Source organism: Arachis hypogaea, chromosome 20, assembly GCF_003086295.3.
Source record: "Arachis hypogaea cultivar Tifrunner chromosome 20, arahy.Tifrunner.gnm2.J5K5, whole genome shotgun sequence".
In the NCBI taxonomy this organism is placed as follows: Eukaryota; Viridiplantae; Streptophyta; class Magnoliopsida; order Fabales; family Fabaceae; genus Arachis; species Arachis hypogaea.
In genome coordinates, this window is record NC_092055.1 from 34,563,575 (window position 1) to 34,580,789 (window position 17,215).

Sequence of the window (17,215 nt, forward strand, 5' to 3'; positions counted from 1 at the left end):
CTGGACGAACCCTCATTGACGTCCAAAAAGGGGAGATAACCCTGAGAGTCAATGAGGATGAGTTTAAGTTGAATGTTGTCAAAGCTATGCAACATCCAGACACATCAGACGACTGCCTGGGCGTTGATATTATTGACTCCCTGGTGGAAGAGGTCCATATGACTGAGAGTCTCGAATCAGAGCTAGAGGACATTTTTAAAGATGTTCAGCCTGATCTGGAGGAACTAGAGGAAATAAAAGAACCTCTGAAAACTCCTCAGGAAGAGGAGAAACCTCCTAAAACTGAGCTCAAACCACTACCACCATCCCTGAAATATGCATTTCTGGGAGAAGGTGACACTTTTCCTGTAATCATAAGCTCTGCTTTAGGGCTACAGGAAGAGAAAGCACTAATTCAGGTGCTAAGGACACACAAGACAGCTCTTGGGTGGTCCATAAGTGATCTTAAGGGCATTAGCCCAGCCAGATGCATGCACAAGATCCTATTGGAGGATGATGCTAAGCCAGTGGTTCAACGACAGAGGCGGCTAAATTCCGCCATGAAGGAGGTGGTGCAGAAAGAGGTCACTAAGTTACTAGAGGCTGTGATTATCTATCCTATTGCTGATAGCCCCTGGGTGAGCCCTGTCCATGTTATCCCTAAGAAGGGAGGAATGATAGTGGTTCATAATGAAAAGAATGAACTGGTTCCTACAAGAACAGTTACAGGGTGGCGTATGTGTATTGACTACAGAAGACTCAATACAGGCACCAGGAAGGATCACTTCCCTTTACCATTCATAGACCAGATGCTAGAGAGACTAGCAGGTCATGAATACTACTGCTTTTTGGATGGCTATTCAGGTTACAACCAAATTGCAGTAGATCCTCAGGACCAAGAGAAAACAGCATTCACATGTCCTTCTGGAGTGTTTGCCTACAGAAGGATGCCTTTTGGTCTGTGTAATGCACCTGCAACCTTTCAGAGGTGCATGCTCTCTATTTTCTCTGATATGGTAGAGAAGTTTCTGGAAGTCTTCATGGATGACTTTTCAGTATTTGGAGACTCATTCAGTTCCTGCCTTAACCATTTAGCACTTGTTCTGAAAAGATGCCAAGAGACCAACCTAGTTTTAAACTGGGAAAAATGTCACTTTATGGTGACTGAAGGGATTGTCCTTGGGCATAAAATTTCAAACAAGGGAATAGAGGTGGATCAAGCTAAAGTTGAAGTAATTGAAAAATTACCACCACCTGCCAATGTTAAGGCAATCAGAAGCTTTCTGGGGCATGCAGGATTCTATAGGAGGTTTATAAAGGATTTTTAAAAATTGCAAAACCTCTGAGCAATTTGCTAGCTGCTGACACGCCATTTGTGTTTGACACAAAGTGTCTGCAGGCGTTTGAGACCCTGAAAGCTAAGCTGGTCACAGCACCAGTTATTTATGCACCAGACTGGAAATTACCATTCGAACTAATGTGTGATGCCAGTGACCATACCATTGGTGTAGTATTGGGACAGAGGCATAACAAGCTTCTGCATGTCATTTATTATGCTAGCAGTGTTTTAAATGATGCCCAGAAAAATTACACAACCACAGAAAAAGAATTACTTAAAGTGGTTTATGCCATTGATAAGTTTAGATCCTACTTAGTAGGATCAAAAGTGATTGTGTACACTGACCATGCTGCTCTTAAATATCTACTCACAAAGCAGGATTCAAAGCCCAGGCTCATAAGGTGGGTGTTGCTTCTGCAAGAGTTTGATATAGAAATAAGAGACAGAAAAGGGATAGAGAATCAAGTAGCTGATCACCTGTCCCGGATAGAACCAGTAGCAGGAGCATCCCTCCCTCCTACTGAGATCTCTGAAACCTTTTCGGATGAGCAATTGATTGCTATTCAGGAAGCTCTGTGGTTTGCACACATTGCAAACTATAAGACACAAGGTTCTCCTTCTGTAACCATGGAGAGGAAGCATGAAAAGCTTCTCTCACTGCAGAGTCAATCAAAGCCCCCACAGTCAAACTCTAAGTTTGGTGTTGGGAGGCCACAACCAAACTCTAAGTTTGGTGTTGAACCCCTACATTCAACTTCTATGTTTGGTGTTGGGAGGTCCCAACCTTGCTCTGATTATCTGTGAGGCTCCATGAGAGCTCACTGTCAAGCTATTGACATTAAAGAAGCGCTTGTTGGGAGGCAACCCAATGTTATTTAATTATATCTATTTATTTTCCATGGCTATTTTATGTTTTCTTTAGGTTGATGATCATGTGAAGTCACAAAAATAAATGGAAAATAAAAAACAGAATGAAAAACAGCATGAAAAATAGCACACCCTGGAAGAAGATCATTCTGGCGTTTAAACGCCAGAAACAAGCATCTGTTTGGCGTTTAACGCTAGAAACAAGCACCAAGCTGGTGTTTAACGCCAGAAACAAGCATCAGTCTGGCGTTAAACGCCAGAAACAGGCTATATTTGGGCGTATAACGCCAGAAACAGGCAGCAGTCTGGCGTTAAACGCCAGGATTGCATAGTAAGGGCAATTTATACGCCTAATTGGAGCAGGGATGCTAAATCCTTGACCCCACTGGATCTGTGGACCCCACAGGATCCCCACTTACCTCAACATTCAACTTCAAACCATTTTCCTCCCAAACCCACCCATTCACACACTTCCATCTCCTCCATCTTCTCCACTTCTTTCTTCTTTTGCTCGAGGACGAGTAAACCTTTTAAGTTTGGTGTGGTAAAAGCATTGCTTTTGGTTTTCCATCATTCAGAGGTAGAGCAATTGACTGCAGATCAAAGAGCTATGAGGAAAGAGCAACAAAGGCAAGGAAGAAACATAGAGGAGCTCAAGAGCACCATTGGTCCTTCAAGAAGAGGAAGACGCCACCCTCATTAAGGTGGACCCATTCCTTAATCTCCTTGTTCTTATTTTCCTGTTTTTCATTTACTATGCTTCATGTTTAATTATGTTTGTGTCTTCACTATATGATCACTAGTATCTAAGTGTCTATGTCTTAAAGATATGAATGTCCTATGAATCCATCACCTTTCTTAAATGAAAATTATTTTCTGAAAAAGAAAAAGAAGTACATGAATTTTGAATTTTAAAATAGTTTAATTATTTTGATGTGGTGGCAATACTTTTTGTTTTCTGAATGAATGCTTGAACAGTGCATATGTCTTTTGAATTTGTTGTTTATGAATGTTAAAATTGTTGGCTCTTGAAAGAATGATGAAAAAGGAGAAATGTTATTTGATAATCTAAAAAATCATAAAAATGATTCTTGAAGCAAGAAAAAGCAGTGAAGAACAAAGCTTGCAGAAAAAAAATAGCGAAAAAAAAAGAGAAAAAGTAAGCAGAAAAAGCCAAAAGCTCTTAAAACCAAAAGGCAAGAGCAAAAAGCCAGTAACCCTTAAAACCAAAGGGCTAGGGTAAATAAAAAGGATCCCAAGGCTTTGAGCATCAATGGATAGGAGGGCCTAAAGGAATAAAATCCTGGCCTAAGCGGCTAAACCAAGCTATCCCTAACCATGTGCTTGTGGCGTGAAGGTGTCAAGTGAAAACTTGAGACTGAGCGGTTAAAGTCAAGGTCCAACGCAAAAAAAGAGTGTGCTTAAGAACCCTGGACACCTCTAATTGGGGACTCTAGCAAAGCTGAGTCACAATCTGAAAAGGTTCACCCAGTTATGTGTCTGTGGCATGTATGTATCCGGTGGTAATACTGGAAAACAGAGTGCTTAGGGCCACGGCCAAGACTCATAAAGTAGCTGTGTTCAAGAATCAACATACTGAACTAGGAGAATCAATAACACTATCTAAATTCTGAGTTCCTATAGATGCCAATCATTCTGAACTTCAAAGGATAAAGTGAGATGCCAAAACTGTTCAGAAGCAAAAAGCTAAAAGCCCCGCTCATCTAATTAACACTGATCTTCATAGATGTCTTTGGAATTCATTGTATATTCTCTTCTTTTTATCCTACTTTGTTTTTAGTTGCTTGGGGACAAGCAACAATTTAAGTTTGGTGTTGTGATGAGCGGATAATTTATACGCTTTTTGGCATTGTTTCTACTTAGTTTTTAGTATGATTTAGTTGGTTTTTAGTATATTTTTATTAGTTTTTAACTAATAATCACATTTCTGGACTTTACTATGAGTTTGTGTATTTTTCTGTGATTTCAGGTATTTTCTGGCTGAAATTGAGGGAGCTGAGCAAAAATTTGATTCAGGCTGAAAAAGGACTGCTGATGTTGTTGGATTCTGACCTCCCTGCACTCAAAGTGGATTTTCTAGAGCTACAGAACTCCAAATGATGCGCTCTCAATTGCGTTGGAAAGTAGACATCCAGAGATTTCCATCAATATATAATAGTCCATACTTTGCTCAAGGATAGATGACGTAAATTGGCATTCAACGCCAGTTCCATGTTGCAGTCTGGCGTCCAGCGCCAGAAACAAGTTACAAGTTGGAGTTCAACGCCAGAAACAGGTTACAACCTGGCGTTGAATGCCCAAAACAGCCCAAGCACGTGAGAAGCTTTAGTCTCAGCCCCAGCACATACCAAGTGGGCCCAGAAGTGGATTTCTGCACTATCTATCATAGTTTACTCATTTTCTGTAAACTTATGTTATTAGTTTAGTATTTAAACAACTTTTAGAGATTTATTTTGCATCTCATGACATTTTTAGATCTGAAATTTGTACTCTTTGATGGCATGAGTCTCTAAACTCCATTGTTGGGGGTGAGGAGCTCTGCAGCGTCTTGATGAATTAATGCACTTATCTCTGTTTTCCATTCAAACACGCTTGTTCCTATCTAAGATGTTCATTCGCGCTTCACTATGAAGAAGGTGATGATCCGTGACACTCATCACCTTCCTCAATCCATGAATGTGTGCCTGACAACCACCTCCGTTCTACATCAGATTGAATGAGTATCTCTTAGATTTCTTAATCAGAATCTTCGTGGTATAAGCTAGAATTGATGGCGGCATTCATGAGAATCCGGAAAGTCTAAACCTTCTGTGGTATTCCGAGTAGGATTCAAGGATTGAATGGCTGTGACGAGCTTCAAACTCGCGATTGTTCGGCGTAGTGACAGACGCAAAAGAATCAAGGGATTCTATTCCGACATGATCGAGAACCAACAGATGATTAGCCGTGCTGTGACAGAGCATTTGGACCATTTTCACTGAGAGGACGGGAAGTAGCCATTGACAACAGTGACACCTTACATACAGCTTGCCATGGAAGGAGCCTTGCGTGTGTGAAGAAGAAGACAGGGAGAAAGTAAAGATTCAGAAGACAAAGCATCTCCAAAACTCCAACATATTCTCCATTACTGCATACCAAGTATTTATTTTATGTTCCCTTGTTCATTTGCAAGTCAACTGATAATTATAATTGGCCTCCTAACTGAGATTTACAAGATAACCAGAGATTGCTTCAAACCAACAATCTCCGTGGGATTCGACCCTTACTCACGTAAGGTATTACTTGGACGACCCAGTGCACTTGCTGGTTAGTGGTATGAATTGTGAAAAGTGTGATTCACAATTCGTGCACCAAACACCCTCAGGTATATTCAGAATCCAATCTACTAAAAACCTGCTTAAACTCTTGCTAACTTAAGCATCAGAGTCCCTTGCAGGTACCATCCCCACCTCCTCACGATGAACTCGGATGGTAGCACCTCGGCACCAATAGAAGTCGAACTCTGCCCTAAAAAGAATCTGGACCTCACGTTTAGGCTCAAAAGCAACCCAGTTTCAGGTAACCCTTGAAACATTGACGCCGTTGTTGGGGACCTGGAAGTCTACATCCAATCATGGCAGACAATCAGTTTGAAGATGGACATACGACATCCAAATCTGAACCAGAGCACCATAATAACGACTAAGCACTCGTGATACCTCCACGACCAAATAGAACAAGTAATCCTAATGGGGAGGGAACATCATGAAACCTTCATTCCAGGTAGGAGTGTTCGCGGTTCGGTTTGGTTTAGTTTTAAGGGAAAAAGTCATCTGATCCGAACGTTTAATTTATGTGCGGTGCGGTTTGGATTGGATGAACTTATTTTAAAAATCCGATCCGATCCGATCCGATTACAAGAGGTTTGGATCGGTTTGGATTTACGGTTTTTTAAATAAAAAAAATAAATACATATAACAAGTCTTAACATCAAATTTTAAATAATCAACAATGACATAACAAGTCTTAACATATCTTAAAAAGCCAACGATAACATAACAATAGAAATAAAATTATAGGTTAGTTAAAATAAATAAATAAATAATATTTTAAACGTAAAATATTTATTAAATAATAATAATACATGAATAATAGAAAAATGTATAACAAATTGAACATGTTATAAATATAATTGTAAATATAATAACAAAATATTAATAATATATCACATTGTGCGGTTTGGATTGGATTGGATCGGTTATGAAAAGTAGATCCAAAATTCGATCCAATCCAGCGGTTTGCAAAAAATAGAATCCAATCAAATCCGAATTTGTGCGGTTTTAATCGGTTTTCGGTTTGGATTGGATTGAATGAGCGGTTTGATTTGGATCGGTTTGAATTTGAACACCCCTAATCCCAGGTGAATCAACTCAGAGGTACATCTACCCGAGAATGAAGAGTCTCTGCACCCAATAGAAATCATGGGACTTGTACACGGGCATCATGGCGGACCAGAGTAACTCGAGCAGGAGATAGAGCGACAAAGAGAAGCTAAAAAAGACTTGTGAAGAGAATTACGACGTCGAAGAGAATTATAAGAAAAGCTTCTCAAGTTAGAAGCCGACTGATAAACCCATATTTCATGATGTATTTTATGCCCAATTCAAGTGATTTAATCAATCCCTCACCCACTTATTCATGTAAATTGCATGGTTTTACTTTTCCTTCCTTATTATTTGATATATGTGAAAAACATGTTTCCTATGCTTCAAAAAAATATTAATTTTAATTACCCTTTATTACTATTCGATGCCGTGATTTGTGTGTTAAGTATTTTCAAATCTCCTAAGGCAGGAATGACTTAGAGGACAGAAAGGAAACATACAAAAATGGAAGGAAAGCACAAAAATGGAGTCTTGAAGAAAAAGGCAGCGACGTGAACGCATGGACGACGCAGCCGCGTGCCTAGCGCGAAAAGGCAACGACGCGAACGCGTGACTGACGTGGATGCGTGCCTTGAGTAGAACGCAATGACGCATACGCGTGACCGACGCGACCGCGTGGAAGAGCAGAACCCTAGATGACGCGACCGCGTGACCTACGCGGATGCGTGACAGACGCCACGTGCAGAATCTGCAGAAAACGCCCCCAGCGATTTCTGGACCCTTTTTCAGCCCAATTCTGAATCCATAAACACAGAATATACGCCAGAGAATGGAGGAATCAAAGGGGGAGATCATACATTCATAATTTTAGGATTAGATGTAGTTTTTAGGGAGAGATGCTCTCTCCTCTCTCTTAGGTTTTAGGATTAGGATTCCTCTTAAAGGATTTAGGATTTCAATTTCCTCTCAGGTTCAGTATTTCTTTTATATTTTTATTTATTCTAATGCTTTTATTCGTATCTGACTTATGTTACCAATTTGGCTCATGAACTCTTTATGTTTATATTGATTTTTTTTTATTAATGCAATTGAGGTATTTCAGATTTATCTTTAGCTTTTTTATATTCTTGGCTTTAATTGATTAATTGGAGATTCTTGAGTTATCAAACTCATCGTGATTGATAATTGTTATTTTTGCTAATTGAATTGAATTCCAATAACTCTAGTCTTTCCTTAGGAGTTGGCTAGGACTTAAGGATCAAACTAATTAGTCCACTTGACTTTTCTTTACTCTAGTAAAGGTTAACTAAGTGGGATTAAAACTCAATTCTCATCACCATCGATAAGGATAACTAGGATAGGACTTCCAAATTGTCACACCTTGCCAAGAGTTTTATTAGTTATTAATTTATTAATTCCTGCAATTTATTTCCCTTGTTCAAACCTTTTGAAACCCAAAAACACCATTTTTTCATAACCAATAATAATTCATACTTCCCTGTAATTCCTTGAGAAGACGACCCGAGGTTTGAATACTTTGGTTATCAATTTTATTGGGTTTACTTAAGTGACAAACAAAACTTTTGTAAGAAAGGAATTCTTGTCGGTCTAGAAGCTATACTTACAACGGGAATTTATTTGTGAAAATTCTAGATCGTGCGAGAGTTTCGCTCTTTCAAAATGGTGCCGTTGCCGGGGAATTGCAAACGTGTGCCTTATTATTGGTTATTGTAAATATTTTTCTTTTGCCTGTTTATTTGTTTCTGTTTTCATTTTTAATTATTATTAGCTACCATGAGTTCTCACCCCTCTCGCTTTGAGTTTGGTTCTAATATTGTTGAAGGGAATGAAAGCTATAGCAGGAACATGCATCAAGGTCAGAGCAATCAAGGATGGATGGAGCCACGAGGACTTGATCAACCCTTTAGGCAACAACACCCTCCACAGTATCACAGACAATGACCATTCTACAATGCATACCAAGCTGATAGATATGGTGGACCCCCTTGTAGTTACCAACAAGTTCCACCCTGTGCTATTGAACCACCCTCTCAACATAGCTTTGAACCACCATACTCACGAGCTCCCTACAACCAAACACCTCCCTACAACCCTAATCCATATCCACCCCGATTCCAATCCAATCACTCCCAAGAACCACTACATTCTTATGATGAACCGTTCCTCCAAAATAATGATCCCTCATATCCACCCCAATCTCCAATGGATGACACCCTTCGTGTTCTTCTTTAAGGACAAGTGAAGATGCAAAGGGACGTACTGGAACTCACTACTGCCTTAACCGAGGTGGTAAATAAATTAGCTTCCCAACATCTGAGCACTCAGAGTACTCCCATGACTACATGTGGAGAATCAAAAGAAGAGCGTAGCATGAAGGAGACACTAGAAACTTCGGTGGACAATGAGGAGCATGGCTTTGTATTGGAACAAGTGGAGGAAGCCATAATAGTTGTAGAGGAAGAAGTGGTTGAAGATTTAGGAGATGTTGAACCTCCATGGGAATCGAGAACTGTAAAGGATTCCGCTGAGAAGTTCGAAATTGATGCCAAGGAGGGTAGTGCACAACCTCCAATGCATATACCTTGTGAAAAATTGGACGGAACAGACCAAGAAGTTGATTCCATAGGCAGTGATGATCGTGGATCAAGCTCTCCTAGTCACGAACTTACATCCACAACTGAACTCCTTGAGCCTGAAGAACCTTATCCAAGTGAATACGAATATGATGTCGAGGTAGATTTCTCTCAACCCCCAACATATGACTTGAGTGACAAGGAAGACATAGAAGACTTTGATCAGGACGCAGTTGCAGTTGAAGAATTTTGCAAGGAAGTGAAGGAATTCACAGAAGAATACAAGGGAGTAGAGCTTACAGAACCACTGAAAACACCTATCCCAAGGCCATTACCACCTAATACAAGCTTCAAGTGGGTACAATCCTTAACCTTTACCTTTACTTTTCCACTTGAATATGGTTTGCTTGAAACAGATGGCCAGCTTAGAGCTCTCTGCGGCTTTAAGAGTAAGAGGGAAATGGCTCGTACTCAGAGCTGGTGTGCAAGATTTAATAAGGTTCCACACTTCAATTCGAAGTGCAAGGATTGGTATCAAGTTCAATTGAATGGGTCTCGGAAGGCATTTGGTCATCTTGGTGAGAATACAATTTCTAAACCGCTCAGATGGAAGAATATAGATCAAGACAAAGGTGGATTTAAAAGCAAAGTTTGGGATCCTGGAATCTATTCTGATATTCAACACCCTGGGAGCCTAAGAATCTGTTTGAGGCTGCTCAAAGGCTTTACGTGCCTTGTTTGGGACCCCGGAGGCTGTTGGAATTCCAAACACTGGTGGAGATTTTTGGATGAATTCAAGCATAAGCCACCATAGTAGGAAGCTCCTCCAATGTCCAACTTAAGGACTTTAACTAAAAGTGCTAGGTGGGAGACAACCCACCATGGTATGATCGTTCTTGTTTCGATTTTATTTCGTTTTGTTTGTTTTTATATTGTTTTATTTTCATTGATCCTGGATATTATTCGTGGCATTTACATTAACATTGCATACTGCATAATTGCATAATTGCATAAAAAAAAGAAGATCACCCCACGCGAGCGCGCAGGCCACGCATGGGCGTGAGAAGGAAATTGGTGTAAAGATCCAACGCCGAGAAAGTTGGGCTAGAATCGTGCGGCTGGTGTGCGTTTAGCACAAAACGGCCCACGCGTTCACATCCCTGACGCGAACGCGTCACTTGTAAAACACTCATCCCATGCGAAAGCGTGAGCAACGTGTCCGCGTCGCGTGGATATTATGGCCCCCTAAATGGAGACAGAGAGTTGCGCTGAAACGACGCTGGAAGTGTGCGTCTAGCACAATTTTCAGCGACGCGGTTGCGTGCCTCACACGTCCGCGCCACCCATATTTTACCCAACCCACGCGATTGCGTCAATCACGTGACCGCGTCGAACCCATTTCACCCTAGTCACGCGATCGCGTGCTCCACGCGTTCGCGTGGATTCAAAATCACTAACCCCAACCACGCGAAACCCTAGCCCCCGCGTTGCCCATTCATCCCCAACCTCCCCAACCCTCCTCTCACTTTTCCCCTTCCCCTCCTCTAGAACCACCGCCGCACCAGGTGCCCACCACCGCCGACCACCGCACCCCACCACCGAAACCCACCCTCTCTCCTTCTCTTCTTTCTCTTTTTCCTCCACCACTCTCTTCTATCCCTCTCACCCACCGCCGCCCTCCTCTGCCACTGTCCTCCCACCGCGGCCAACCTCAGACCGCCGTCTCCCACCACCACAGCCCTCACAACCCTCGCCCCCTCCTTCCTTCCTCTCCCACATTCTCCAACCCAAACCCCAACCTCTACCCTGCCCACCACCACCGACCACCGCGCCGCCGTGCTCCCTTCCAGCGCCGCCGCGTCTCCACCACCATCTCTCTGCCCTCATCTCTGTTCATACACATACCAGGTTCTGCTGAACACCGATTTCTCTATCTTCCGTAGTTAGTTGCATATTTTTCAGATTCTGTTCAATTTAGGATAGTTAGAGATGCATGTTTGTAGTGGATCCTAGGTAGTTAGGTAGCTAGGATGTGGTTAGTGGATTTAGGCCTGATGATTGTGCCATTCTTGTTACTTGTTTTACCTATTCTGCAATTTTAATCTGGCTGTGACGTTAATGCTGTTCATATGCTGTTCCTTAATGTTTCATGCTGCTGTTAAGACTATTCTTTACTACTCCTATTGTTTGTGACTCTTTGCAGTGCTTTTTAATATCATATGAACTGTTTTTTTCTTGCTGTTTATTACCCGGGAACTTCCAATTTTAGCCAGAATGCTGCCCAATTTTTTGCAAATTAAAAAGATTTTTTTCAAGCTTAGGTTTTGGCAATTTCGAATTTTGCATTACTTGGCTACAACCAAACCAATTCATGAATGCACGGGCTCGCATTCTTATTCCTTTCGATTCCCTGGTTAATAAATTGCATTATTGATGATTTCATTTTAGTTTTAGCTACTCCTGTATCTATATGAATTATCATCAATAACCTGATATCCTTGCTTGAATATGAGTTGACTGTTCTTTAAATTTCTGATTCTCTTGTTACAATGGAAACCATTCATCATGCCACTTACTTTAACTTTCTTTCTACTAACTCACTACTTTAACTTTCTAACTTCCTTTTTCACTCCTAACCATTTTAACTTTCAAACTTCTATTTTCAGTTTTTAACTAACTACTTTAACTTTCTAACTCAAGGCATGATTACTGTCTTTTCCTAATTAGCTTGAATTCCACCTATCTTATGTTTTGGATTGCACTTTTCTCTTTTCAGACTTTTTCACTCGTATACAATCCAAATTGCACATATATTCAACTCATTTCATGCTTCTCTTGCTCTTTTTCTACTCTGTGCTCATATTGCTATTATTCTATTTGCCTACTTATTTTTCTGCTTTTGTTCTTCAATTATATCCTGAAATTTCTGCTTTTCAGGATGTCTGACCCTCAGCACAAAGGAAAGGGCAAAGCAACCACTGGCAAAAGGAAAAGAGGCGAATCCTCTATGACCATCCTGGACATTTTGCATGATGACTCCTAGCGGAAAAAGTACTTTACCCCGCAGGAGAAGGCTGACCAGCTCCTCACTGCCACAGATCCGGTTTAATTTGCAAACAGATACTGTGAGCTAAAGTATCCAGTGTTTGCCACTTTCAGGAACCTGTACCTGGAAAGAACTCTAAAAATTCCAGAAGAACTACAGTAGTACACCTCCGAACAGATAAAACAGAGAGACTGGTTCTTCTTGGAAAGAAACTTGACAGAGGTCAATGCTTCTTGGGTCAGAGAATTTTACTGTAACTATTTCAAGACTTCCCTGGATACAGTGCACCTCAGAGGGAAATAGATTTTGGTCACTGAGGAAGCTATTGAGGACATCCTCCACCTTCAGCCTAAGTCAGATCAGCCTGACGGTTACCAAAAGGCTGAAGAAGCTATGAGATTTATGAGATTTGATTGGGATGCTGTCAAGTAGAGATTAGCCCTTGATCCTACTGTCCCATGGGTCATGGGAAAGAACACAGTGATGCCTAAGGGAATCAAGCTAATTTACCTGAATGATGAGGCTTGGCTCTGGCACCAGATTCTAAGCAACTATGTGATGCCGAGCACTCATGAGACAGAGCTGCCCGCTGCTATGATCACCCTCATCTGGTGTGTGATGGAGGGTAAGGACCTGTATCTTCCACGTTTCATTAGGCATTACATGGCCAGGGTCCATGTCAGAGGCAGTCTCCCCTTCCCTTATCTGATCACCCAGCTAGGCCGCCGAGTTGACATGCCTTGGGAGCTGGCTGATGCGAAGTTGAATGCTGCAGACTGCTGCAGACTACAAGAAGATCATTCCTCACAGCAGGAAGTTTCAGGCTTTAGGCTACAGACCCCATTCCTCACCGTTTCTGGTGAGGCAGCCACATCTTCAGCTGCCCCATCTGCCTCCACTGCTGCACCAGCCTCATCCACTACACATTCACTGCTACTGAGCCCATTTATCATCTGGTGCATCAACTCTTTGCCCGCCTGGATCATATGAAGCGTCGCAGCAAGTGGCGCTATGAGCACCTTAAGTTGATGATCCGATCCGGCAGCGACATCCCCTCCGAGCCTGACACCCCTTCCGATACATCTGAGGCGGAGGCGAGCGACCATGAGGCGGAGACACATGCCCAGGCTGAGCAGGCAGGACCAGAGTAGGCTGCGCCACACCATGAGGAGCCACATTAGATCCAGGCCGCAGACCCGAAGATTTCTCTACAGTCAGAGCCTCCACTGCAGCAGACTGATCCTCCTACACTTATCCAGCCTGCAGATATTCAGCCTACCACAGAGACACCAGCAGCACATCCTTCCGGTGATGACGCTTCTTCACACCCAGCTTGAGTGAGCATCGAGGACGATGCTATATTTTAAGTGTGGGGAGGTCGCCATCCCTGGCTTATCTTTTTGGTGAACCACTACAGACTCTTCTATCTTATTTTGTCTATTTTTCTATATTTTTATTTTTATTTTTATTTTTCAGTACTTACACATTGTTCTTTTGTTGTATTTTTACTTTATTTCCGTATTTTACACTTTAGTTTATATCTTAGACATTTAGTTTAGTTTGCAATTCTAAACTTATTAGTTATAGAATATGTGGATTCATTAGTATAGTTTACCCTTTTAGCATATAATAGTTCAATTTAATTGAAAATAAAAAGGAGTAAACTAGAAACTTTAGTAAATTAAAACAATCCACATACCTTGTATATATAGCATTACATGTTAGTTAGTTAACAACATTTCGTCAAGGAAGAACACTAAGATTTTAAAAGCCATCCTAATATTTACATTGAGAATAATGGGAACTCTTGATTTCTACTTGCATGACATACATAACTGATATATGGTTTTTGAGCTGGAGAACACACAGCATGTGAGTTTTGAGCTTAATTGTATGGTTACATTCAAACCATAAATTTCTTTTTTGTGTGTTTTGCCCTTCTTCTTCATTCTGATGTTCTTTTCTTTATTTTAATCTATATATCCAATATAGAATATAGATACATACCAAGAGATGATTGAGGCCATCATTTGAATTTTTCCTCACTTATCCCAAATTAGCCTACCTTTTACATCACCCTTGTTCGCCCCCTTGAGCTTTTTAATCCCCTCTTGTTCTATAACCACATTACTAGCCTTAAGCAGAAAAACAAAATAAAAATCCCAAGTCGAATCATTGGTTAGCTTAAGATAGATATTGTGTATAATTTAAGTATGGGAAATTCTATAGGAACATGGGATGATAGAAAAAGTGGGAAATTGAAATTGAATAAGTTGTTTCAAAAAATTTGGGAAGCATGCTCATGTGAAATCAAAACAATTAAATTACCATGTGTGTATATATAAAAAAATAATAAATAATATATATATATATTTTCAGTACTCAAATAAGGGGATACAAAAATTCCCCAAGTGCAAAATAAAAAAAAAAGAATCAATGCACATGGGACAAAATTTCAAAATTAAATTTAATGCATGAGCTTGTAATACAAAGTGGGAAAATTTGGGTAAATAGGTAAATGAACTTTAAATTATACAAAGTATGTATGTTAGGTGAGATCTTAGACTAATCAAGGATTCACTTTGTTAACTCACTTAGCCTTATACATATACCCTTACCTTTACCTTAGCCCCATTACAACCTTGAAAAAGACCTCATGATTTTTGTATGTCTGTATTCCATGGTTGTTGATTGGTTAGATGAAGAACAAAGTTTTAGAAAGCAAGGATAGAAAGAAGAATAGAGTGATTAACCCAATAAACACTGAGTGACTAGAGAGTAAACACAAAAATCCAGTGAGGGTTCAATAGCTCATCACCATATATCTCTGCTTAATTGTTAATTGTCTTGCAAGTTTGTGAAACACTTTTACCCATCTCAATTGTAAAAGTGCTTTAACATTATCTAGGGTTTGGCTATGCGTATATGATTCCTTGAGGATATGAATTAATTTAATTACATGTAGGCTTTATATACAAGTGGATAATAATTAGAATTGCATGATTCATTTAGGTAGTTGCATTTAGAATAGAATGCATTGCATGAGATTCCACCATTCTAACTTTACCCTTTCTCTTGGATTTAGCATGAGGACATGCTATTGTTTAAGTGTGGGGAGGTTGATAAACCCATATTTCATGATGTATTTTATGCCCAATTCAAGTGATTTAATCAATCCCTCACCCACTTATTCATGTAAATTGCATGGTTTTACTTTTCCTTCCTTATTATGTGATATATGTGAAAAACATGTTTCTTATGCTTTAAAAAAATATTAATTTTAATTACCCTTTATTACCATTCGATGCCGTGATTTGTGTGTTAAGTATTTTCAGATCTCCTAAGGCAGAAATGGCTTAGAGGACAGAAAGGAAACATACAAAAATGGAAGGAAAGCATAAAAATGGAGTCTTGAAGAAAAAGGCAGCGACGCGAACGCATGGACGACGCAGCCGCGTGCCTAGCGCGAAAAGGCAGCGATGCGAACGCGTGACTGACGCGGACGCGTGCCTTGAGCAGAACGCAATGATGCGTACGCGTGACCGACGCGACCGCATGGAAGAGCAGAACCCCAGATGACGCGACCGTGTGACCTACGCGGACGCGTGACAGACGCCACGTGCAGAATCTACAGAAAACGCCCCCAGCGATTTCTGGACCCTTTTTCGGCCCAATTCTGAATCCAGAAACACAAAATATAAGCCAGAGAATGGAGGAATCAAAGGGGGAGATCATACATTCATAATTTTAGGATTAGATGTAGTTTTTAGGGAGAGAGGTTCTCTCCTCTCTCTTAGGTTTTAGGATTAGGATTCCTCTTAAAGGATTTAGGATTTCAACTTCCTCTCAGGTTCAGTATTCCTTTTATATTTTTATTTATTCTAAAGCTTTTATTTGTATCTGACTTATGTTACCAATTTGGCTCATGAACTCTTTATGTTTATATTGATTTTCTTTTATTAATGCAATTGAAGTATTTCATATTTATCTTTAGCTTTTTTATATTCTTGGCTTTAATTGATTAATTGGAGACTCTTGAGTTATCAAATTAATCGTGATTGATAATTGTTATTTTTGCTAATTGAATTGAATTCCAATAACTCTAGTCTCTCCTTAGGAGTTGGCTAGGACTTAAGGATCAAACTAATTAGTCCACTTGACTTTCCTTTGCTCTAGTAAAGGTTAATTAAGTGGGATTAAAACTCAATTCTCATTACCATCGATAAGGATAACTAGGATAGGACTTTCAAATTGTCACACCTTGCCAAGAGTTTTATTAGTTATTAATTTATTAATTCCTGCAATTTATTTCCCTTGTTCAAACCTTTTGAAACCCAAAAATACCGTTTTTTCATAACCAATAATAATTCATACTTTCCTGCAATTCCTTGAGAAGACGACCCAATGTTTGAATACTTCGGTTATCAATTTTATTGGGTTTGCTTAAGTGACAAACAAAACTTTTGTAAGAAAGGAATTCTTGTCGGTCTAGAAGCTATACTTACAACGGAAATTTATTTGTGAAAATTCTAGATCACGCGAGAGTTTCGCTCTTTCACCGACTTACGAAACAAGAGCAATCATGCAGATCGAAAAGAAAGTCTTTTTGGTAGAGAAGGTTTGTTCATAGAAAAGATCATACGGGCTAGAGTTCCAAGGAACTTTAAAAGCCCCGACATGGACCTCTATAATGGAACAACTGACCCAAGACATCATCTCAGTAATTTTAAAAGTCGGGCATTTGGCTAATGTGTCCGATGCAACCCGTTGCAAAGCTTTCCCGACAACATTAACTAAAGCGGTGATGAAGTGGTTTGATATCTTACCACCTAGGTTGGTGACCTGTTTCGATGATCTCGCAAGGAAGTTTCTCACCCGATGTTTCATTCAGAAAGATAAATTCAAGCACGCTCCAAGTCTCCTAGGGGTTAAACAAGAGGTCAGAGAAACACTCCGAGATTATATGGAAAGATTCAACAAAGTTTGCTTGGAAATTCAGAATAAT